This window comes from Solanum stenotomum, chromosome 1 (genome assembly GCF_019186545.1).
Source record: "Solanum stenotomum isolate F172 chromosome 1, ASM1918654v1, whole genome shotgun sequence".
Taxonomy (NCBI): domain Eukaryota; kingdom Viridiplantae; phylum Streptophyta; class Magnoliopsida; order Solanales; family Solanaceae; genus Solanum; species Solanum stenotomum.
In genome coordinates, this window is record NC_064282.1 from 63,026,228 (window position 1) to 63,033,713 (window position 7,486).

The following is a 7,486-nucleotide window of genomic DNA, read 5'->3' on the forward strand; positions in this document are numbered from 1 at the left end:
CTTCTAAATAAAAAACTAAATTTCATCACGAGGCCAAATTGAAATTACAACTTCAAATTGGTTGAATGAAAAGTAAAGTCGAGAGACGAATAAAATTATCATAGAAATATCTTTCTTTTTTCGACACTCCAAAAATGTTATTGTACCCGTACCTTATCCTTAAAAATGCATAGAGGACTAACACACACCTACTTGTATTTTTGTAGAGCCCGAACATCATAGCATAAATGTTCCTGTCGTAGAGAAAGTGTTTTCTTGCTTTTAAGATTTCATTCCAAGCTTATAACGGGGGAATATTTTTAGGGATGTTTGAGAAAATTGTAGTAGTCCTCTTCGTGGTATTCGTGGCGTATGCTTATCGCGCAATGCAACCTCTACCTTCGAAAATTTGTGGCACCCCTGATGGCCCTCCTGTCACATCACCTAGAATTAAACATAGTGATAGACGATACTTAGCTTACAAAGAACATGGTGTACCAAGAGATCAAGAAAAACATAAGATTGTGTTCATTTCTTAATAGCTCACATGAGCGATATCCCGAGGTGATGGAAGAGCGTGAATGAGGTAAGTGTTCACATACCAGAGAAAAAATCTCTTTCAGAACATGAGAAACCGCCTAATTTACTGGTTGAAGGTCAGTTACAGCAGCTCCTGATTTTCCATGCTGGAAAAGGGGGGAAATAGTGGAAACAATTCAGTAATGCAGAAGTGGAGATCACAAAATTTTAAGAAGTTAGATCTTGGAAGTTTGAACTGTAGAACAGACACATTTGAAGAGACCAACGACATCTACATGAATGTAATATGACATGTTTCATCTAGTAAAGCATGACTTATCAAATGCTGAGCAGTATTATGGCTATAAAGGAACTTACAATTTCAAGACCAAGGTCCATCTTTGTTGGGCGTAAACGGTCTGAAGTTACCTGTTCTGACAATGTGCAAACAGAAAATGTAACATCAGTAAGTGAAATTCAGAAAAGACACTGGAAAGCAACTGAAACTAATGATATTTGTAAATTTTAACCCAAAAAATACAATGATGTACATAGGTAAAGTGATTGCTTATCCAGATTAGACCAACATCTCATAAAATTGAATTCAACAAAGAAGAAGAAATTATCAATTGAGTCTTTTTCTTAATATGTATTGTTCTGCAGAAGAAACACAACAATATTCCAAGTATCCTCTTTAACAGAGCATTGAAGAAACAACTTGTCAAAAGATCATGAAAATTTGAATCGGCTGTTGCAATCAGCGTCGTCATAATAAAAATAATAAATAACAACAAATTAATTCTAGATATTGATATCACAATGAGCTTATAGTTCTGTAACGAATCAAAGTGTATTATAATTGTGAGATGCATCTTTGCAATATATAACTTAAAAGAATATTATAATGGGATAATATATAATTGTGCCTCAGGGGAAAATTTTTTTGCCTTGATGGGAAAATATTGAAAATCAACACAAAAAAGGGGCAAATGACCCTTACAACTTAAAACCAAAAGTACTTAAACTAACAAGTATCAGTGGAACCTTGACAATAAGAAGGCACTGCGTGGGATTTGTGGTGGTTCGTATGCCCGATATTAAATCAGGTAAGAGACAACAAGAATTGAGTCAACATTTGGAGAGGCAGAAACGTGTTCATAGATAATTGCAGTCAGCATCGCTTCTCCAACAAATCCAGCATGAGCAGGTTCAGGGCCACTTCCACCACCTAAGTTATAGACGAACCAAAGATACATCCCAAGTTTAAGATTCTCAAGAACACACACAATTTTGTGCACTTTGGAGCATGCTTTTTATTTCTAGTATACTTTTGGTGCACCCGTGAGGTTTTTGTTGGTGTTAGATGTAATGTGAAGTGAATCCATATCTAAGTCTTTAACCTAAATAAGTTTGAAGGAACCAGAAAATCAGCTTTAGTACACGTAGAACGATCCAAAAAGTTGTGTATACTCTTGAAAAACACAACAGAATTAGATGTTATCTCAATATTGCTCTTAGTATTTTCGAGTAAATGTAGAGGGTAACGTCTTTGGCTATTTGAATGGCGCCAGATATCTGTTGGCCTAATCTTTATAAGTGTATGGGTTGTCAAGTAGATAATCCACACACACACACACATATATATATATAGCGGCCACAATCTAGGGTGCAAGGCTGTTAAATTAGGTCTTAGGCCTAACTCACACCCCAAAAGCTAGCTCAAAGGGAGGAGGATTGCCCAAGCCTTATAAGGAGTCCACCCATCTCATTAACCACCGATGTGGGACTTTTGTCATTCTTTAACAAAGGCACTAGGGAAATTGACTCTGTCTCCACAAAAAATTCAATTATACATCTTCTCAAGAAAAAAAAAATTCAAACTTGTAAATAGGCAATATCGAATTTGCCTAGTAATGCCGGAACACAAAGCAAACTCAAATTATATTCTAAAATACAGTAACATAGATATAGTAAAGTTCAATAATTTGGATCTGCAGATATGAAGAGATTGTAGCTTGAAAATTGTACTCAAATAAATTTAGGACGTTTCAAATAGTTTTCACATAAGTTAAAACTTATAAGGCTACAAGTACATTACAATTTGTCTAGATGTTAGAACACCTTGCATTTTAATAAAAATAATGACAAATAATGGCAGGTTTACCTATAAGGATTGAAGTTGTATCATGCACAATTTCTACAGAGGAAAAGCAGACCATTTGAGGTTGAAGGTGTTCTCTTCTTGAACATTTTTTTTTGCTTAATATTGATAATCTGTTAAACATATATGACCTATTAATAACTTATATAATCAGTCAATATGCATATAAGTTAAGAATTTGAGTTGACCTTTTAGTGAAGTTGCAGAGAGAGGATGTCCATTTCTCATGTTGGCGTGAACGTCATAACTTGGAGAGGTACTTTCACAAACATGATAGAAGCATATAGATATATATTACTAAAAATACGATGATTTATGCTTTTAACCAAATACAATGAAGATGAGAAAATCTTACCTTTCATTTTCATTGGAGCTTCAAAGATTCTATTACTAAGTACAAATTCAACTCTAAACAATAGGTAGTACACGATTCAGGTTTCTTTACACCCAAAAGAAGATTGCTTTTCAATATCTTCTTAATTTCTATTTCATTTTCGTATTCTTTCATCTGTTCTCATTAAGCATAGAAGTGAAAATTCATCAGAAGTAAAAATACCAGTCTTTTGGTTGATCTTTTTAGGACCTAATCACGAAATAATTCAAAATTATAAGCAGAAGCAAGCTAATTCTTTCATTGAAAATTCGAAGCATGAGACGAAAATATTTCCAAATTTAAACCCACCACAATCTCAAACGTGAAGTACACAATAATCTTAAAAAACCCCTTGCAGCTTTACCTTAGGATGGTTTCAATAACAAATTTTCCCCAATTCGAAATAACATTAGGTTTAAGCCAAAGGTAACAATTTAAAGTAACAATACAACATCGAATAGACGGAAAGATGCATTAGAACAAGAAAACTCAACACAGCAGAGACATAGGGTGTGTTTGGTATGAAGGAAACGTTTTCCATGAAAAATGTTTTTCTGGAAAACAAGTTGATTTTTGATTTATTTTCTCATGTTTGATTGGTGAGTGAAAAATATTTTTCGAAAAAGATTTTTAGTGTTTGATTTATGAATGAAAAATATTTTTGAGAAATATATTTTATTTATACTAGAGTAGAAAATAATTTTTAAAAACAAATTTAAATTTTTTTGGGGGTTAGGGGGTGGGGGTGGGTGGATGGGGGGGGGGGGTTGAGGATAGAAGTGAAAAAATGAAATTTTGAAGTTGAAAATATTTTTTAAAAACAAACTTGAATTATTGTTTTTTGGGGGGGTCGAGGGTAGGGGTGAAAAAATAATTTTTTGAAGTTGAAAATAATTTTTGGGGGGCTGATAGGGGGTGGGTTGGGGCCAGGTAGAATGGGTGGGTGGGGAGGAGTCGAAAGAGAGTTTTGGAAAATATTTTTCTTAAGTGTTGAAGAGAAGTCATTTTCCTTAAATTTGAAAAAAATGAGTTGATTTGAAAACTATTTTTCAAAACATTTAAACCAACCACACATAAAAAAAATTGAAAAATTGTTTTCTTTCATACCAAACATACCCATAAGGTATATCTTTTTGTTCGTTCGCAAAAGAGAACCTCTGAAGAGTTGATTTGAGTGAGCACATAATGAATGGCTTGTTTTCCCATGAAAATAATGGAGCTTTCCAAAACCATACAACACATGCATCTTTACGAATCAAAGTCAAAAACACGTTGCAGCTAAAGAAGAAAGGTAAAGATGATTGGATGACCACAAGGGGAAATGACTGTTAAAGAATGACAAAAGCCCCACATCGATGGTTAATGAGATGGGTGGACTCCTTATAAGGCTTGAACAATCTTCCTCCCTTTGAGCTAGCTTTTGGGGTGTGAGTTAGGCCTAAGACCTAATTTAACATGGTATCAGAGCAGGCCCCGTCTCACCTGATGTTGGGGCCCCCAAAATCAAAATTGCCCACGCACCAAATGCTAAGCACTGGGCGTGAGGTAGGGTGTTAAAAGAATGACAAAAATCCCACATCGGTGGTTAATGAGATGGGTGGACTCCTTATAAGGGTTGGACAATCCTCCTCCCTTTGAGCTAGCTTTTGGAGTGTGAGTTAGGCCTAAGACCTAATTTAACATGGTATCAGAGCAGGGTCCGTCTCACCTGATGTTGGGGCCCCCAAAATCAAAATTGCCCACGCACCAGATGCTAAGCATTGGGCGTGAGGTGGGGTGTTAAAGAATGACAAAAGTCCCACATCAGTGGTTAATGAGATGAGTGGACTCCTTATAAGGTTTGAACAATCCTCCTCCCTTTGAGCTAGTTTTGGGGTGTGAGTTAGGCCTAAGACTTAATTTAACAAGGTTCACCCCTGGAATGTCTGAAACAACTCTCCCTTGAAAACAGAGAACATAAGAAATAAAGGAATTAGATAAAATAGGTGCACCTTTTTGTATAGAGGAGCAAATATTTGTGGAGTGTGAATGAAATTCCTCGAAGCATAAAGGAAAGATTTTTAGAATTGGCAAATGTGGAAGATTGAAGAACCCAGACGTGAATCTTGTCTGTGGATGTAAAAACACAGGCGGCAAACAAAGAAGGAACTCAAAAGAGGAAGTTATCGACTTATCCTTTTGGTCGTTCGAAGAATCCCATACAAAGAGCTAGGCATTGTGCAAAGCTGGAGTTGAAGCTCTATATGACCTACGGCGTAGAATCTGCAGTCTACCTTAAGAAAATAATCAATATGGAGGCAAATAGGATAACTTACTGCAGAGACGAATGACCGCCGGAGAAACCATTCAAAGCTTTGTGGTGGAAGGAAAATATGGCTCCGCAAGCAGATCCTAATCTGTATAAGAATGATGAGGAGCAAGCGGCACAAAGAGAGAACTAAAGATTTTTAGAATCAGCAAATATGGAAGATTAAAGATCCAACGCGTGGATCTTTTCTGTCGATGTAGAAACACACACGACAAACAAAGAAGGAATTGAAAAGAAAAAATTACCAGCTTATCTTTTCTTTTACTGGTAAAAATTACTCTCCCTTGAATTGATGTTTTTGTGAAAAATTAAAGTTTAGGAGGTACAAAAAATATCTTAGATATTTAGTTGACCTTTCTAGAATAAATATCTTTGACATTTATACTTGAGAAAAATCTAGATATTCTAGATAATTAGATATTTATAGTGAAGTATAGAAATATCTAGATTCTTGTTACATAGTTAGAAGATAAGAATATGTAGATATTTCTTGTAGATGTATCTAGAATAATTCTAGAAGCATCTATACAAGTATAAATACGGGAGAAATTAGGCATTTGTAATAGCCCAAGAACAATTCAAATAAAAGAGTCTTCTTCTATAATCAAGTTCTCCTATCCAAATTCTTCCTTTAACTTTCTAGCTTCCTCCTCTTTAGTTGAATCTTCCGATCTTAGTTAACGATCTTGGGCTAGCAGAAGAGTTCTTGGGTTATACTTTTCTTCTGCTATTCTTTACATGGTATCAGAGTCATAGTCATACGTTATCTTCTGGGTGTTATTTCCAGATCGAATTGCTGGTAGATTCAACTAGTTTGTGTAGATTGATTTAAGCGGTCGTGTTAATTGACTGGGGATGGATTTGTTGAATCGGTACAATTACAAGGTATGGAAGACATGAATGGAATCATATCTCGTGGGAGAGGATTTTTGGGGTGTTGTTAATGGGAATGACAAATCCTCCTGCTGATGAACCGGAAAATAGCAGTGCATACAAGAAGTGGAAGAAGATTAATGCAAAGGCGGAGTTCATTATGAAGAGGACAATCTCCCCCAGTTTATTTTATCATATTATAAGGTGTAAATCAGCTTATGAAATATGGAGGACCCTTGATCGTTTGTTCAACAAGAAGAATGAAGCTTGGCTGCTGATATTGGAGAATAAATTGACTAACACTACTCAATGTAATCTTTCGATCGCCGAGTATTTTTTAAAGATTAAGAACTTATGTTCTAAGATATGCTTATAGAATTCAGAGGAGGTTATCTTTGAAGCACGAATGAGAAGAATTGTCATTCGCGTGGTTTGAAGACTGAATATATTTCATTTGTGACGTCGATTCAAGTATGGGCTCAACAACCATCCTTGGAAGATTTTGAGAATTTATTGTCGTCACAGGAACTACTAGCCAAGCAGTTGGCTAGTGTATTTATCAAAGAAGGAGAAGAAAATGTTCTTGTAGCCAACAAGAGGAACTTTAAAGGGAAAATAAAAGATATTCCACACTCTCGATCCTTGGGTGGTTCATGCTCACCTGGAGAGCAGGAAGAGTCTTCTAACTATTACGGTGAGAAGCCTCTCAGATATTATCGTTGTGTTAAAGTAGGGCACATAAAAAGATATTGTCGATCGAGGCAAGGAGAGCAATATGGCTCAAAAAGTTGTTGAAGAAGAAGAAGAGTGGGGAAAGTGTTTAGTAGTTGAGGCTCGAGTAATAGATGTCATGATTTCCATCAATCTTGAAAGAGACTAGATCAATGTTCTAGAATATAATATAGCCGATCACATGGAAAAGCAAGAAACTGATGTTATCAAGATGAAACAAGAAATTTTTGAGGATGTTCCTAGTGGTGATATGGTAGCTGCTATTGAAGAAATCAAAGAAGGAGATCTTGAACAAGCAATATTTGAAACTACAGGTGCTAGTGGCGACCTTTACAGAGAAAACATTGAGGGAAGTGTATTGAAAGTTGAAGTCTCTGGTCAATCGTCTGCTATATCAAGGTCAATTACTAGCTTACATCAAACACTGATAGTAGAGGAAGAAGATAGAGATCAAATAGATGAAGAAGCTAATCTTGAAGGCCAAATTTTAGGTGGAGATATAGATGACATAATTTTTGGAAGCACTGAAGCTGATAAACAA

General features: G+C 35.6%; 1 long non-coding RNA gene across 3 annotated transcripts; it reads right to left on the reverse strand.

Moving 5' to 3' along the window:
* Nucleotides 1-6: 6 nt before the first annotated feature.
* LOC125844615 (uncharacterized) lies at nt 7-5,549 on the reverse strand. 3 transcript variants are annotated; one of them, XR_007444161.1, is made up of 7 exons: nt 5,348-5,549; nt 2,848-2,918; nt 2,663-2,772; nt 1,543-1,726; nt 877-932; nt 582-665; nt 7-423 (listed from the first exon to the last, which is right to left on the reverse strand). It is a non-coding gene; the product is annotated as an uncharacterized LOC125844615 (long non-coding RNA). The 3 variants fall into 3 exon arrangements; XR_007444162.1 differs by lacking the exon at nt 5,348-5,549 and having other exon boundaries at nt 7-411; nt 2,848-2,980; XR_007444159.1 differs by lacking the exon at nt 5,348-5,549 and having other exon boundaries at nt 2,848-2,980.
* Between the last annotated feature and the right edge of the window lie 1,937 nt (nt 5,550-7,486).